Source organism: Meles meles, chromosome 2, assembly GCF_922984935.1.
Source record: "Meles meles chromosome 2, mMelMel3.1 paternal haplotype, whole genome shotgun sequence".
Lineage (NCBI taxonomy): Eukaryota > Metazoa > Chordata > Mammalia > Carnivora > Mustelidae > Meles > Meles meles.
Window position 1 is genome coordinate 191,821,498 of NC_060067.1, and position 18,590 is coordinate 191,840,087.

Consider the following 18,590-nt stretch of genomic DNA (forward strand, 5'->3'; position numbering starts at 1 on the left):
ATATATAATACTGAATAACAAGTATGGTTTATTTTGGAAAGGTGAAGTTCATTTATCATTAGGAAATCTTTAATATAATTAATTATCTCAAAAATTAAAGGATTAGTGTTCTATTATCCATATGTTTTATAAATATATGCTCAAAACCTTTGATGAAATTCAGCAGCTATTCCTATAAGACAGGGAAACAAAATGGGCAGTACAATCGAACGTATTATGAAAGAAAGAAATATTTTATTTACCAATGGTGCTATATACAGAAAACTTAACAAACCTTTAGTTAAACTAAAATTTGTAAGAGAATTTGCTAACATGGGTGGAAACAATATAGCAGTACCTTCTCTGAAAGCAAGAAAGCAGTGGAAATGGAAATGCAAAAAAAATAATAAGAATAAACATAAAATCTATAAAATACTTGAAATACAAAAGGTACAAGACATAGATTGAAACTATAAAAACTTACCAGATTTTATTAATATTAAATATAATATATGATAAATATAACATTATAATACTTCTATTAATATTCAAATAGTATATTAGAATATTTCTTATTAATATTAATATAAAGATATATATGTTTCTAGATATAAAGACCTTAATTTCTTTTTAAATTTTTTTTAAAACTTTATTTATTTGACAGCGAGAGAGAGATCACAAGTAGGCAGAGCCGCAGGCAGAGAGAGAGGGCGAAACAGGCTTCCTGCTGAGCAGAGAGCGAGATGTGGGGCTCAATCCCAGGACCCCCGGATCATGACCTGAGCCAAAGGCAGATGCTTAACTGACTGAGGTACCCAGGCGCCCCCAAACCTTAATTTCAATAGATATTTTTTTAATTACCTGAACAGCAAACTACTCAAAATATCGAAAGACTTAAACAGGCAGGCCGTTTTTATGGGGTCACTCTAATCACTACTTTTCATATTACTACACAACATTTTACTGCAATTATCTCTCTACATTTCTGTTCCCCAACACCGTTGAGATTTTAAATTCAAAGTAAAAACTTTTTCTTTTTTGAGATTTATTTATTTATTTATTTTGAGAGAGAGAGCACACAAGTGACTGGAAGGGGCAGAGGGACAGGGAGAAGCAGGTGCCCTGCTAGGCAGGGAACCTGATACGGGGCTCGATCCCAGGACCCTGGGATCATGACCTGAGCCGAATGCAGATGCTTAGCCAACTGAGCGGCCCGGGTGCCTTTCTTCATCATCTTTAAGCTCCACCAACCAGCTATAGCACATTTTTGGTATAAAAGAAGAATCTGTGATTAGTGCGTGGGTGAATGACGTCTAAAGGAGAGGACCGAGCCGTTCTGTTCCCTGCTGAGGACATGACCTTCTATAAGCATGCTCCAGAACTTGGTAGTCAAATGCTTAACTACTTTTGATGTGGCCCTACAAGACACATCCTGCATTCAATTACAGGGGCAATCTGAACCGGTCATGATCATTGATTTCATGTGTTAACTTGAGATGCTAAGCAATGCCCAGGTCGCCGGTAAGCATTATTTCTGGGCATGTCTGTGAGGATGTTTCTGGAAGAGATTAGCATTTGAATCAGTACATGGAGTAAAGAAGAGCCACCCTCCCCTATGTGGGCTGGCCTCACCAATCCATTGAGGATCCTGATAAGAACAAAAATATGGAGGACGTTGAGAATTCTCTCATTCGTCTTGAGCTGGGACATCCATCTTCTCCTGCACTCCCACAGCAGAACTTCTGGTTCTCCAGTCTGTGGACTCCAGGACTTACACCAGCAGTCCCCCTGGCTTCCCGACTCCCCCGCTTTCAGATGGCATATCGTGGTATATATAAACCCCCATAATCATGTGAGCCAATTCCCACAATAAATGTCCTCTTACCTATTTATCTACATCGATGTCTTTATTTATGTATCCTATTGGTTCTGTTGCTTTGGAGAACCCTGACGAATCCATCGGTGCCTAGAAATTTGAGTGAATATCACTCTAAATTTGAACCATATATAACCCAAATCGAGACTTCAACCTCTGGGCCTCTAAAGTTCTATTACGTAACTTTTTGGCATGTTCAAGATTCTGTCTAGAAAAATCTTATATTAGTTCTCCTATTTTTATACATATCTTAACAGGAGATTTGCATATATGGTTATGCCCCAAAATTTCAACCCATATAAGGAAAACAAGACAGAAGAATTATGCAATATAATCTGCAATGCTGAACTCTCACAACTGGAATCTAGCACACAGGCATTCTGAAACTTTATATTTTTACTTTTTTTCCAAAGTTCCACATCAAGTGAAAATGAACCGATTTCCTAGTCACTAACCAGTGCCCTGCCTGCAGGATATACATGACAAATGTTAAACCAAGTTGAACTGCTCTTAATGATTATTCTTCTGTTAAGGTTTTATTTTTCTTGTTTTTCACTTTTTAATCTAATGCCTCAGCCTTCTGATCCAATCTAGAAAATACAGGTTGTTTTGTGAAAACTAAAGGCTTTATGGATTTAGTTGATTGTTATTAATAAAATTGCCCTCCCTCTCAGCTCTGGTTGATTTAAAGAAAAAAAAAAATGCCAGGAAGTGAAACTCTGCCCTCCAGGCAATAGACACTTATAGAATTTTACAGCGCACCGAGAACTGAAGATTCAAAATAATTTAGGATGCGTGTCCTACAATTTACAGCAACGGTAACAGACCAGACCACCAAGGACTACAGTATAAGTATATATCAATATAAATATAATATAGTATAATATAAATATGGTATAAATATAACAGCAGGAACACACTGGTATGTCGTGGACGCAGAGAGGACACAGGGGTTGACCTGGGAGATACACCATCAGGGCAGTCTTCAGAGAGGTCATGATGCTCATCTAATTTTTGAAAGACACATTATCTGTGTAAAGAACATTCCAGGTAGACAGAGTAGAATATATGAAGGCGCCGAGGCATGTTCTAAGAAATTGCCATTAATCCAGAATTGCTGAAGTGAAGGGTTCTCGTGAGGTGGTAGCAGGCAAGGAAGCTGGACAGATAGGTGGATCCCAGAGCATGAGAAGGCTGATGAGCTAACCTGTAGAAAGTTCTGGACATCCACATAGGAGTACAGAGAGTCAAACTAGACCCAGGTTGAGGCTGCCAGAGGTAAAGAGGAGATCCAGTGGGGAGGGGACGTGTTGGTAAAGGGACTGCAGGTACAGCCATTCTAGAAGTTCTAACTGGCGGATGCCTGGTCCAGCAACTAGAAGTAAGAAACCAGACACATACTGCCGGCTTCCCTCCTCCCGGCGCCAGGAGAAGGGTAGAGTCACCAGACATGGAATCTGCCAGGGAAGGAATGGTCTGGAGGCAAGGATGGACAACAACCTTTATTTCAAAATCCATTGGCCATAGATTCTTTAATAACATTGAAGTTCATAATTAGGATCTCAAGAAATCTTTTGAACTATCAAAGATATACTTAAATGTGATGACATAGCAAAGAACTTGGAGTGAGGAGACCTGAATATTACCAAACAGCAACACTTTCCACAAAGCCAGTGGAATTTGTGGAATTCCCTCCTCCCTGCTGTGAGGGCATCTTGGTGGGAGCCTCCTCCCTGCCTCCCACTAATGTCCAGGGTCAGATTCTTTCTCTGACCTCTGCAGTAGGGTAAGGGAGCAGGTAGGTGACCCAAATGTGGCTGATTCGTCTCCCCTGGGACTGAATTTTGAGCCAGCAACATTCCCAATCTCGAGGGAAAGCATTCAGGCTTTCTCCATTATATAAGATGTTCACTATGGGTTTTTTATAGACGCCCTTTAACAGGTTGAGAAAGTTCCTTCTATTCCCAGTTTGTTCAGTATTCTTATCATGAAAGGAGTTAAATTTTGTCAAGTGCTTTTTTTTTTTTTTGAGTCTATTGAGGTGGTCACATGGTTTTTAAAATCCTATTTCCTACTAGTATGATAGATTATTATATTGATCTATTTGCAGATGTTAAACCAATATGTTGGGCTGGCCTCAGCCTGTCAAGTAGAAATGCCTGAGGGGTCCCTCTGCCCCACAGCCCCCACAAACATTTCTCAGCCAATGCTGTGGCCAGATTGGCCCTTGTGGTTCTTATGATAATTGCTGTTCTTATTTTATTAATAATAAAATGATGGGATAAACTGCTCCAAAGCTTTATATCAATGATTGATACTAAAGTTATTAATTTAGTGTCACATCTATTTTATCTCCCAACTGTGGGATTTGCTAATTTGTGTACGTTTAAGCATCTTGAATCTGCGTCAGTGAGCTGATTTCCCCTGCAAAGCTGGGTAGCAGAGAGCCGTGGGGGTGTCCACGTTAAGTCAAGCAGCCAAAAGGAATAAATGTTAAATGATGAAGTGCCAAGAGATATCAGCCTGGAGCAGTTTCATGAAAGAGGTAGAATTTAAGCAGCCATTTGAAAGAAGAAAATACATGCTACAGAGGATCATTTATACAGGAAGTCAGATCTGTGTTAATCTCCTTGGCTGTTAATTTGGCAGCAACGGGAAGCTGAAGCACGTTGGAAGCACCCATCTGTTGGAGTATAAATACCAGAGAATCACCTTTTCCCAGACTCCTTTGCGGGTGTCCGTCTGGGCCATCCGATAAACAGATTGCTAATATAATCTGGTGTGACAGGAGACGTTTCCAAAAGGCGACCTGCTTTCCCACCAATGACTTTAACCGCCTTTCTGGGTGAGGTCTCTCCATTCTAAGGATCCTTTGATTTCACTCCATGCCCAAACCCCTAAATCAGTCATGGATTATTTCCATTTAAAACGTCACACTTTCCATTTCTAAAGAGTCATTCAAATGCTATTGTCCCTGGTAAAAATGATTCATCTTAACTCCTTTTGCTGTGTTTCTCCAAAGAGTATGCCCCACGGCACTCAACCTGAAACACAGAGTAAAAGACCTTGAAGTTATAGAGCAGGAAAAAATAGTAAGTCCCGTACTGGCCTTTCGTTTATAGCATTATTAGTCTTTCTCTTAAAAATAGTGGCAAAAGTCAGCATGGAAGCATCGCAAGCAGGGACCACAAAAGGTACAAATATAGCAAGACTTCCGAGCTGCAGCCGAACGTTTGGGGACAGTGTCTGTGCCAGCGTGTTCTGTTTACATTAAGTTTCTAACAAGAAACGCATTCGTGGGCGCCTGGGTGGCTCAGTCCTCTAAGTGTCTGCCTTTGGCTGTGATCATGATCCTGGGGTCCTAGGATCGAGCCCCACACTGGGCTCCTTGCTCATTGGGGATCCTGCTTCTCCCTCTCCCTTTACCTCTATGCCCCACTCGTGCTCTCTCACGCTCTCTCAAATAAATGAAATCTTTTTAAAAAAAGAAGAAGAAAAGCATTTGTTAGTGAATTTCCTCTATACCCTACTAACAGTTGACTTGCTGGTTCAATCAAGTATTCATGAGGTCAAATAATTCCACCTATTCTACCAACTTCTCCCTCTCCTGTCCCCCTCACCACCTCCACAATGTCCCCTGGCCCCACCCCAGCTCTGGCCCCTGGGGCGTCCCTCACGTGTCCTTCTCAGAGGCTTGTGCTCAGTGTCTGTGCTGGGCACCGGTGTGCTTGTGAGCCCCTCCTGTCCCTGCAGCAGGCTGCTCTCCAACACGGCCATAAGCGTCTTGTATTCCACGCAATTAAATACAGAACCTGCTGTCTCAGAAATTTTCTTTCTCTGTTTCTTTTTTACCAAATACTGCAAGATCGTGACTAAGAGAAAGGTACAGCTGTCTGATTTTATTCGACTTTTGGAAGTGTGGCTTGTTATTTAACTAACTGGATTTTTCTTTCTTTTCCCTCCCCCTTCTTTCTTTCTTTTCTTTTTTATCTTTTGTGGTGGTGGTGTTTTTGTTTTTGTTTTTTTTTAAGATTTTATTTATTTATTTGAGATAGAACGAGAGCAATAAGAGAGAGAGACAGCACGGAGAGCACAAGCAGGGGGAGCAGCAGAGGCAGAGGGAGAAGCAGGCTCCCCGCTGAGCAGGGAGCCTGATGTGGGGCTCGATCCCAGGACCCTGGGATCGTGACCCGAGCTGACATGACACTTAACCTACTGAGCCACCCAGACACCCCAAGTGGTGGTGGGGTTTGTTGTCTTGATTTGCTTCTACCTTAGGTTTGTCCTAGTAATATTTGAAGACCATACTCATCTGCTGATAGAACATCGATAAAAATTACCGCCCAGGATGCTCTGGGTGGTGAAGTGAGGGAAGAAAGCTATGGTCTAGAAATGAAGAGACCTGAATTCTTCCCCTTGCTCTGCTGCTGATTTGCTCTATGACAGTTATTAAACTTCGGGGCCTCTTTGGACTTCCTGTAGAAAATCAGATGATGGAAAACCAATTCTCTTCCAGATCTTTCTAAACTTCATTATTCTATGAGGTGAAAACCAAATTGTTACAAACATCTAAAAACACTCTTGTAAACCTGTAAGGATGGAATCTGAGAAAATGTCAGGGGAAGTGTACATTTCTGGACCCTCCAGCCTTCCACCTCCTTTCCAAGGCCACCCAGCAACCAAGATGACTTTGACGTACCAGCAGGTGTCCATGGCTGGAGGCCGTGGCCCAGGGCACGGTTTTTTAATGCTTTAAAATAGAGACAGATGGGGCGCCTGGGTGGCTCAGTGGGTTAAGCCTCTGCCTTCGGCTCAGGTCATGATCTCAGGTCCTGGGATCGAGCCCCGCATCGGGCTCTCTGCTCAGCAGGGAGTCTGCTTCCCCCTCTCTCTCTGCCTGCCTCTCTGCCTACTTGTGATCTGTCAGATAAATAAATAAAATCTTTAAAAAAAAATAGAGACAGATGATCTAGGGGTCTTGTTATTTCGTACATTCCTTTTCAGTAGATCTGAAATGAGGCATGAGAATCTGCATTTCTAACTCACAGGCAAGGCGGCTGCTGTTGGGTACGCATAGGTCCCTTGAGGGATTCTTGAGCGCGTCTGAGGATTAAATTCTCCAGGAGCTGGACAGGTGCAGAGACTGACTTTGGACATGCTTGGTGGAAAGCAGAAAACTTTGTGTCTTCCACAGAGAAGCTTCAGGATCCAGACTGCAGAAGCTGAGGTGGTCTGAGAAAGCCTAAGTGAGAGATTCCAATGGATCTTTCTGGCAATCTGCATGTTTGCTGCATGGGGTCCCGGGGAAGACTTCAGAACTGAGCTGAGCCACATAAGGAGTGAACTGCTCTCCACCTGATTCCAGAAGAGACTTTCCCTCTCCCTGGAACTCTTCCGCCCAACATGCATGGCTTCCCCTCTCCCCAAACCACAAGCTCCCCCAGCCACTATCAAGCTAATCTGCCGTGTCATTCAAAGTGTCCAGCCAGCTCACCCCTTGCCGTGGTTTTCCACAGCCTGACTTCGGTGGGGGCTGAGGGATGCCCCCCGAGCCCACGAACCCACATTGAGTGAGGAGGAGTGGGCAGACTGGTTGAGAACAGGAGGTTTCTGCTGAGGTAGAATCAGCACGTGAGACAGAAGGACATTTCAATAAATACATAAAAATAACCCTTTGGAGATAAAATTGGAGTAAATAGAAGACTTTCAAAAGTTCAAAATACGATTTATGAATTTAGAAAGTCAGCAGACATGAGAAATACAATGGTCACTGTCAAGAACCGAACTCAGATTTCAGGAGAAGAAATGGGAAAAAAAGAGCTGAGCCCACTGAACAAAACACAAAGAAATAGAAAAAATGAAGGAAGAGATAAGAAGGGGCCTCGCCTGGAGATTTATTATGTGAATAATAGAGTTTCTGAGGGAGAAAAAGCACTAGAAGGGGAGAAATTAATGCTTGTATAAATATAGAAGAAAATTTCCCTAAGCTGAAGAGAAACTGTTTTCTGTCAGAAGGTGCTTGCCAATTCCCAGGCAAACTTAATGAGAACAGACTTCTATCTAGCTATACAGCACTGAAGTTTCTGAACCCGGAGAATGGAGAAAATACATGTTTCCGACGGAGAAAACACTGCTTGCGTAATAAGAGAATCTAGGCTAAGAGCAAACGTTTCGTGTGCAGACTTCTGGTCGACTAGGCCTGAGATCTGGGAGCCGAGGACAGAAACGTGCCATTCGAATGCGAGGGCAGAAGAAGGAGGTTTGCAGACGTTCGAGAATTCAGAAATGTATCCCCTTTGTTTTGTTACCAAGGAAGTCACACAATACTCAAAAAAAAAAAAAAGAAGAAAAGAAAAGAAAAAGAAAAATTCGATTCTAAAACTTAATGACAAAAAAAAAAGTGAGAATATGAAAAACTGTGACAAGCATATATATTCCTATAAAATGTATAAATTTAAAACGATAAGGCCAAATGCAAATGAGCACAAATGATACATAGTTGTGCCGTCTCTCCTTCCTTCCTTCCTTTTTTCTTCAAGCATGTATTTATACCAACAGGAACTGAGGGATTCTTACTTTACAACTTCTGTCCTAATCCAATACTACTTTTTATTTTTATTCTTTCTAGAATAACAAAAAAACAATTTTGCTAAAACTTAAGATTTACAGAAGTTTCCAGACACGCCATACAAAATGGTCCCGAGCTTTTTCTTGAGGGAAGGATTCTAGTCGCAGTGTTATTAGTGAGGGCTATGAGGTCTGTTTAGTTTCCCATTTTGGTTTAAATCAAGCTCGTCCATCTACAGCATCTAAATAAATTCAGACTTGGCTAGAGAGCATATTCTAAAGAACTGGTTCGCTACTTTTAACTGATGCAATCAGATTACCATAAAAAGGAGGAAAGGAGCCCAGACAATTAAAATAAAACTACCTCTTCCCCTAAAAAAAAAAAAAAAAGAAAAAACAACAACAAAACACCCACACCCTGGCAGCTAACCCTGACAGCTAACTACCTTCATTCAAGGGCTTTATGCTTAAACCAGGGTAGGGGACATGAATAAAAAGACAAGGGTCACTGCCTTTAAGCAATTCACCACAATCCAGATGGTACTTCTAGCCTCTGCTCCTGCTTTCCAGCAGTGACTCAGGACAAGACAGAGTTTTGCTAATGGGGATTTAATCACCAAAGGGCTGAGGATGTCCGGGCTTTTATTCTGTAATGTTTCTAAGACCGTGTCCATTAAATGCAGACGAAAAAGGAAGACGTTTTGGCAGAACAGGAACAGTGATGCCCATCTGAGGATCAGATCGACTTTAAAAATTATTCATGGCAGACAGCCTAGTCCATGCTCTAGCTCTACGGTGGGGGGCGGGGGCTTCAATGGTCTCCCGCGGCTCCGCTCCATCATTTGCTAATGGATCGTCTGGATTGGGAGCATTTAACCAAGCCTGGATCGCCAGCAGAACTGGGCGGATTTGCTGGGCCGGGGAGCACTTATCTTCCACCATATCGAAACATATTCTTCCCAACTTGTCTGGATGATAAATTTTGGCTATGAAACATACTTTAGGGGCTGCTATCAGGTAATTTTCTGGTAGGAATAGTTCAAGCTTAAAAGTCCCTCTCTCAGGGGCACCTGGGTGGCTCAGTGGGTTAAAGCCTCTGCCTTCGGCTCAGGTCATGATCTCAGGGTCCTGGGATCGAGACCCGCATCGGTCTCTCTGCTTGTCAGGGAGCCTGCTTCCTCCTCTCTCTCTGCCTGCCTCTCTGCCTACTTGTGATCTTTGTCAAATAAATAAATAAAATCTTAAAAAAAAAAAAAAGTCCCTCCCTCAAAGGGGGAACCCCCGGGGGACCAGCAATGACCCTATGAAAATAACAGGCATTGTTCTCATCTGGTTCTGCTTTAATGCCAGGAACTGGTTCTGCCAGCAAACTTGGTTTCCCTGATAATCCTGTGGGGGCAGCCCCGCTGTCTTGTTAGATCCTGAGTTCCGCCTCTGGTCTCCATTCTCCCAATACTACTTTTTAAACATCTCTTTGCTCAAATTGTTATTATGTATGTATGTATAGGGAGGGAGGGAGGAAGGGAGGGAGAGGAGGAAGGGAGGGAGAGACGGAAGGAAGGAAGGAAGGAAGGAAGGAAGGAAGGAAGGAAGGAAAGAATTCAAGTACCTTGTGAACACAGTATTTGCCTACATTGCCTCGTTCCAGGCCACTGAGGTGAAGGCAGAATTGAAGATGAATCTTGAACTCTTTTTAGTGATTTGCTTATTTTAGCGGCATGGACAAAGTAATTCTGAAACTACTTTAGCTGGATTCAAGAATGGAGCAGACTGGGGGCGCCTGGGTGGCTCAGTGGATTGGGCCGCTGCCTTCGGCTCAGGTCATGATCTCAGGGTCCTGGGATCGAGCCCCGCATCGGGCTCTCTGCTCCGCCGGGAGCCTGCTTCCTCCTCTCTCTCTGCCTGCCTCTGCCTCTCTGCCTACTTGTGATCTCTCTCTCTGTCAAATAAATAAATAAAATCTTTAAAAAAAAAAAAAAAAAAGAATGGAGCAGACTAAATGTGGTGGTTATTGGGAGCCAAGTTCTCACCGGGGAAGAAGGCACACACAGATATGACTCCCACTGCCAAATCTGACACAATTTGAGTGCCAAAATAATTAAGCACAGTACTGAATTACATTCCATTGAAAACAAAGGGATTCATCAGTCCATGCTAATAGATTAGACTGATAGGTAGACAGAGAGACGAAATAAGGGCTCTAGTTTGCAGCAGAATACCACGAGCTGATTGGTCAATGTGCGGTAAGTGACGGAGCTGGAAAAAATCACTATTTTGCAAGCATCAGAAGTAATGACTGGGTCAGGCAAGAGTCATCAGTGAATGATCAGTCTAGGGGGGGATTTTGATAAGGAGCAGGACAGTTGCATGGCAATGAGGTATAGCACTCCTGACTGATTATTAGTGGCAAGGGAGAGAAAGAAAACCATAACGACGAACAGAAAATAAGACAACGGTCTGCACAGGTGATCAAACTTCACATCATCTCCGAAGGCCAGGTCCATATTGTGCGAGGGCAGATGGGATGAGCTAAGGGAGACCCAAGCTCCCTTGATGAGAGCGAGATGAGGAGGTGTAATCTGAATTAATCATGACGGAAGACTCAGACAGGCACAAAATAAACAACCTTCTATTTTTTAAAATGTCAACGGAAACTCTGATCCTATAAAATGTGAACGTTTTCCAAGAAGACATCCAGATAGCCAGCAGACACCTAAAAAAATGCTCAACATCACTCATCAGGGGAAATGCAAATCAAAACCACAGTGAGACATCAACACACATGGGTCAGGATGGCTGAAATCAACAACACAAGAAACACCAGGTGTTGGCGAGGATGTGGAGAAAAAGGACCCCTCGTGCCCTGTCGGTGGGAACGCCAACTAGTGCAGCTGCCGTGGAAGAGAGTATAGAGGTTCCTCAAAAAATTAAAAATAAAATTACCATATGATCCAGTAATTCCACTACTGGGTATTCACCCAAATACAATGAAAACACTAATTCCTAAAGATCCAGGCACCCCTATATTTATTGCAGCATTATTCAGAATACCCAGATTCGGAAGCAACCAAAGTGTCCATCTCTATGTAAGTGGATAAGAAGAGGTGGTAAGTACACACACACACACACACACACACACACACACACGGATACTACTCAGCCATATAAAGAATGAAATCTTGCCAGATATATCTAGAGGATGTAATGTTAAGTAAAATAAATCAGAGAAAGATAAATACCATAAAATCTCACACGTATGTAGAATTTAAGAACCAAGACAAATGAACAAAGGAAAAAGAGTAAACAGAAACAAAAAAAAAAAATCAGACTTAAATACAGAGACTAATCTCATGGTTGCAGGGGCAGGAGGGGGCTCCGTGAAATAGGCGAGGGGGATTAAGAGTACACTGACATTGACGAGCACTGAGTAATGTATAGAATTGTTGAATCACTATATTGTACACCTGAAACCTGCTATAACCCTGCGTGTTAATTACCCTTCAATTTAAAAAATGTGAATGTCATAAAATACCAAGAAAGACTATAGAGATTTCCAGACTAAAGGAGGCTAAAGAAGCACAATCAAATATGATACTTAACCCTGCACTGGTGGGGGTGGGGAATGCCCTAGAAAACATTACTGCTGGAAGTCAACTGACAAAACATGAATATTAACTATACATTAAATTAAAATATTTTAACAAAATGAACAAAACCGATAACTATGACATGGAAATTGTAAGAGGCTATCACTCTTAGTAAGTACACGCAAAGTGTTTAGAGATAGAGTAGATAGAAGGGTATATATGTAACTTAGCCTCAAAAAATAATTATATCCCTTTGTGTGTGTGTGTACAGGAAAGTAAATGATAGAGGAGATTGGGGTAAAAATGTTAATAAGAAGTCTGACAAAGGGCATTGCAGATGCTTTTTGTACTAGTTTTCTTTTTCTTCTTTTTTTTTTTTTTAAGATTTTATTTTTCAGTAATCTCTATACCCAACGTGGGGCTTGAACTCACAACCCTGAGATCAAGAGTTACATGGGGGGCGCCTGGGTGGCTGATTCATTAAGCGTCTGCCTTCAGTTCAGGTCATGATCCTAGGGTCCTGGGATTGAGCCCCACATTGGGCTCCCTGCTCAGCAAGAAGCCTGCTTCTCCCTCTCCCACTCCCCCTGCTTACGTTCCCTCTCTCACTGTGTCTCTCTCTGTCAAATGAATAAATAAAATCTTTAATTAAAAAAAAAAAAGAGAGAGTGACATGGGCCATGAACCAAGGCAGCCAGGCACCCCTAGTTTTGTTTTTCCAATTGTAAAATTGTTTAAAAAAAAAAATTAGGGCACCTGGGTGGCTCAGTGGGTTAAGCCTTTGCCTTCGGCTCAGGTCATGATCTCAGGGTCCTGGGATCGAGCCCCACATTGGGCTCTCTGCGCAGCAGGGAGCCTGCTTCCCCCTCTCTCTCTGCCTGCCTCTCTGCCTACTTGTGATCTCTCTCTGTCAAATAAATAAATAAAATCTTTAAAAAAAAATTAGAAGAGGGGCGCCTGGGTGGCTTAGTGGGTTAAAGCCTCTGCCTTCAGCTGGGGTCATGATCTCAGGGTCTTGGTACGGAGCCCCGCCTCCTCTCTCTCTGCCTGCCTCTCTGCCTGCTTGTGATCTCTCTCTATCAAATAAATAAATAAAAATCTTTAAAAAAAAATTAGGAGAAAGGATCCACAACTACGAATTCTAATTTTACAAACAAAATATAGAGATCAGGAATGGTTGGCAGGGAAGACAAGGATGATGTTAAATCTTTAGGGTGTCAAGGGGACATCGTGGTTCCAGCATACTGATAGGGACTTCCAACTTGAAAGATGATGTAAAACGTAACAGCTATAGAGTAACAGGTGTGTTGCCTGAGATGAAGGAAGATGGGGAAAAGAATATGCAAAATGGATGTCCCGATTAATCTGGAAGAAATGTGAAAAGGGGAAAAGCATGAACAACAATAAATATAGTAAATGGCAAAAATATAGTAAAAAGGAAGGAATCAACTACCACAAGAGATGCGAATGGGGGCAAGTCCAGGATCAGACAATAGGGACTCTCGGACTGGGTTAAGATACAATATGGCGCTCTACGCTCTCTAGGAGACACATACTGTACATGTTTTCACAGAAAATTTGAAAATTAAGGGAAAGGTAAATATTAATCAGACATATGCAAACCAGAGAGTATCAGATGAAAGGAAATTCCAAGGCAATCGTTTCTGCTCAGATCTGATCTCAGGTTCGTGTGATCGAGCCCCCATCAGTCTCCATGCTCAGCACGGAGTCTGCCTGAGCTCCTCTCTCTTCCTCTGCCCTTCACCCCCTAAATAAATAAATAAATAAATGAATAAATACTTTTTTTTTTTAAAGGGAGAACTTGTCTCACCATGAATAACATGAATGATGGCTGTCACAGGTCATAATTTGGAAGCGATCCCTCATTAAATGTTGAACCTAATCTAACAATGCTCTATTGCTGAAGGCATTCTGATTTTCTTTTTAACATAAAGAACCGCAAATGGATGATTTGGGTGAGTTTGTACTACTGATCTTGGATATCTTCATTCGTGCTGAAGAACAGATAAGATAGCTTCAAATGGTGTGTCAGATCGACTAAAGTTATGGCTGTACAAGCTTCCTGGTCTTTTTTATAAATTACTAAAAGCAAGTAGCGAACGCCCTACAGGGCAGTTCCCAGGAAGGCTTTAGGGACGCCCTCCTTTTTCCATGTCTGAGTTTCTGCTGCCACCTACAGTCTCGTCTGCGCACAGCACTTTGCCTTCTGGCGCTGTTTCGAAGTTGCCAAATGGTCCCTTAAACACCTGTCTTGGCTGCGTCTTGCGCAGTGAATATGTTGTGTATCCAGGACTTACAGACATATAGCTATGTGTCAGGGAGAAAATGGCACGATTAATTCATACCTGGAACATCTTCCCTTGCCAAACCCTGAGATGACCGTTGTGTAGACTCCCAGGGTCACACATTCTCAGCCTGGAAATTCCACGTAGTCCGCACCAACCCCTCCTGAGTTAGCCAGAGATTGAGATGAGGCCACACCCCGCCCACCCCGACCCCCCGGTGGAAATAAGAATGACGAAATTCACGAGAAACACCAGCATCTATTTCCTGCTTCCTCTGAGCCAGACCTCTCGTCCGTTCATCATCCCATCTACTCCTCACAATACAGATAGCTACTCTTAACCCCTTCTTTACAAACAAGGAAACCAAGGTTCAGAAAAATCAAGTTCCCTGTCCAAAAAAAATAATACAACTAGTAAATGATAAGCCCCAGGTTCAAACTCAAATCTTGGGTTTCAAAGTCAACAACTCTTGATAGTATGACATGCTTGATTCCCTCATGTATATGGGAAGATCACCCCATGGCTGAGCAACCAGGACAACCACCCTCCCAAGAATGGTAAAATGTTCCTTTCACCATGAGGGTTTTTGATACTTCATTTTCCTGATGGTATCTACAGAGACATGTCCCTAGAGTGGGGCGCCAGTGTGGCTCAGTGGGTTAAGTGTCTGACTCTTGGTTTCAGCTCAGGTCATGATCTCCTGAGTCCAGATATCTCCCCAGGACCTCCTCATTCAGTGGGGAGTCTGCTTGAAAACTCTCTCCCTCTACCCCTCCTCCCCCCCCCAAATAAATAAATCTTAAAAAAAGAAACTGGAGCAACTGGGTGCATGAAATTGCTAAGTTCACTAATTTGAGAAGTCAAATTAGTAAAATGGCCATACACTGTAAAACGTATCCCAATAAAATGGGATACAACGCAGTGGTTGCACCAACAGGGGTGTGGGGGACCCCATCATTATTATCTGGAGTCAATTACCGCATTTCCTTCTTTAGACACCTTCTTCATGAAAACGGTCTGATATCTTCCTCAAACTACGAAGGTGATTGAAACCTTTCCTTTTATTGGTACGGGTTTCAAAGTTTACATCTTCATACTTTTTTCCACTTTCACGCAGTTTTCCGCCTTTTGCTTGGCTTGGCTTCACTCTATCTTCTCCCTGCCCCAGGTACTTCAGGATAGCCCGCACTTAGCAGGATGACACGTGCTGCAAATATTACATTTATTCCTCCATATTTATATATTCACACATGGACATAAAAACCCTTACACCTTTGGGAGGAGGAGAGTCAAGAGAACACTTCTTTCTGCGTGTACCTATAAAGTGTGCAAAGCTGTTGATTGGCTGTTGTCTTGCACCTGCTCAGCTTCTGTGCAATCCTGCAGCTGGAAGGTTCCAGAAGCCACCTGCTTCAATCTCTGCCTGTGGCAAGTGACGGGCAAAGCCTCCGCCTTGGGTTATTCTCCTCTTAAAGATCTTCCTGATCAAAGGCTTAGTGATGACCCCAGGCAGGTGAACCCATACCCCTCTGTATTTTGCCTTTTAGGGCAGATACGATGTTTTCTTACATCTAAGTAACAACTCTCCAGCTTTATCTAAATCCATTTTACAGAGTAAATATTTATTGGATCCTGTGTTTCTAAAGTCCTTAAAAGTTATTTGAGAAAACAAAGCCTACCCTCAAGGAGAATGTACTGATGATTCCAGGGGAAATTCAAGCGATGAAAAGAGCCCAGGCTCTGAAGTCTCAAACCCAGCCCCGCACCGTAGGCTGTGTAGCCTTGGACTCACCTCTCTGAGCCTCTGTGTAGACATCATAAACTCCTTATTATCTCACAATTGAGATAATATATGCAAAGTGCTTCGCAAAAGCCAAGACGCGGGCGTTAGTGATAGATTTTAGAAGAATACTGCTGACTCAGTTTTCTACCCCAGGAGAGATGCTCCCCTTGGCTTGGCAGAGAGAAGCAGAAGGGAAGCAAACAGGAAAATGCAACAGGGTGACCAGGAGAAGGGGGTTCTAAGTCCACATCCCATGTCCCCACATTAACCGTAGGGCTTGAAATAACAAAAGCCCCCAGAGGAGCTGAAGATCTGGAGACAGGAAGTAGCCCCTATGTTACCTCCTGCATGGATCCGGGGAGACAGCAGGACCAGGCATCCCTTCCCCCAAATGGAGAAGATGCCAGATGAGGCACCAGATGCCCCCACACATACCTTGACTCTGAACCCCCGTGGAACCTAGATGCAGTGCTGCAGGTGGGGGGCAGCGGTGAGAACCCTGAAATTCACAGCAGAAAACCTGACCTGGCTAACATGGCGTTCCGACTCTCTGTGGCATGTGATGTGGGCCCAAGTATGAATTCAGATCGAAAAAATAACTGAGAAATTTCATGGGAAGGGCTTGTGTCTGAGACCTGAGCAATCTGTTTCTCTTTTGCAAAGAAAGCACTAGCTGGCTGTCATAATGCTCCACCAAGGCTAACAATGATGGTCGCTAATGACCATACAGGCTAAAAGAACAATGCAGTGAGGCAAGATGAGAAAGTTCTTAAAATTGTTTTTTTTTTTTTAAAGATTTTACTTATTTATTTGGCAGATAGAGATCACAAGTAGGCAGAGAGGCAGACAGAGAGAAGAGAGAGAGGAGGAAGCAGGCTCCCCCTGAGCAGAGAGGGCAATGCAGGTCCCAATCCCAGGACCCTGGGATCGTGACCCAAGCTGAAGGCAGAAGCTTTAACCCACTGAGCCACCCAGGCGCCCCGTGGATGAGAAAGTTCTGAATGACAAAGGTCACCAAGTGTGGGGGCCCTGGAGGTGCACAGCCCAGACCTCCTCCTGCAAGGAGCCAGCTGACTGGCTGCCCTGTGTCTCCTCTCCAGACTGCTCCCAGCCAAGGCCAAGGACTAGGGTTCCTCTGACCCTGCTTCAGCCCTGGAACTCCACTCTGCTCCAACCTGGCCAAGGCCCACACTCACCCAGCGGCAGAAAGAACATAGGTGGCTTCATAAAGAGGTCAGCCTGGAGGACGGATAGGAAATAGACATGGCCCAGCTTAAATTCAGGGACTGAGCACTCAGACCCATGGGACTTCTGGAGCAAGTGTGGGGCTGGACTCTAGACCGTCTGCTCAAGGTCGGTCTGCCTGCAGAACCGGTTGAAGAGGCTGGGCTTTATGGTACATCCTTCCAGGGAGGTATTGTCACCCAGCGAAGCAATAAAGCATCGAGATCCCTTCCCAGCCATGCTATAACAAAGACCACCAGACACTAAGCTCAGAAGAAACACAACTTACAATCAGCTCAGAAAAAAAGTCCCTCCCACAAACAGCCGGGCAAAACTTCCCAAGTATTTCAGGAGAAGATCTAAAACAAAAGCAAAAATGAAGTAAAAGAGACAAAAATAAACAAGTAGAAGCCAGAAATTCAGAAGAAACAGAGAGAATGCAGGGAGTGAAAGAAAATTCCATGGAAATGTTGAATATGCTGAGACATAAGCCAGTGTGGCATCTAATGAAACAAGATGAGTATAAACCTTTAAAAAGAATGAAGAACAAGGAAAGCCTTGGAAATTAAAAATATGATGGCCTATATATTTTTAAAAATCAGGACAAGTGTTGACAATAGATCTCTCAGGGCGCCTGGGTGGCTCAGTAGGTTAAGCATCTGCCTTCGGCTCAGGTCGTGATCCCAGGGTCCTGGGATCGAGTCCCGAGTTGGGCTCCCTGCTCAGTGGGGAGTCTGCTTCCCCCTCTCCCTCTGCTCATGCTCTCTCTCTCAAATAAATAAAAAAAAAAAATATTTTTAAAAAAAGAAGAAAATAGATTTTTCAGATAGTTTTTTTAAAAGACCAGGGGAGGTGAAAGGTAAATGAATCGGAATCATCGCAGGAAGCACGACAAGAACGTGCACATCCGGTGGCCAGAAGCGTCAGAAGTTCAGAAGCGAAGGGCTCTGCGTGAGTAGTGAGGGAGGCACCCAGAAAGGGAGAAAGAGAGGTTTTCCTCATAGTCAACTTCTAGCACCAGACAGCTCATACCATTTTCCAAAATCCAAAATTAAAATCCAAAGCGCCTCACATCTTTTCAGCTCACGACCAGGCATAATTCTGAGAATTGGGGGCGGCAGGACATCCCCTCTGCAGGCTGGCACTGCCCTCTTGGGTACACGTCTGAAAACCAAAAGAATTCAGAAATCGAAAAAATAAGGACATGGTCTTCAAAAAACAAAGGAAGGTGAGAGTGTGAAAAGAATCAATCTCCCAACAACCTCCTT

General features: G+C 43.2%; 1 pseudogene; it reads right to left on the bottom strand.

The window, feature by feature from the left end:
* Nucleotides 1-9,169: 9,169 nt before the first annotated feature.
* LOC123936969 lies at nucleotides 9,170-9,867 on the bottom strand (annotated as a pseudogene).
* Between the last annotated feature and the right edge of the window lie 8,723 nt (nucleotides 9,868-18,590).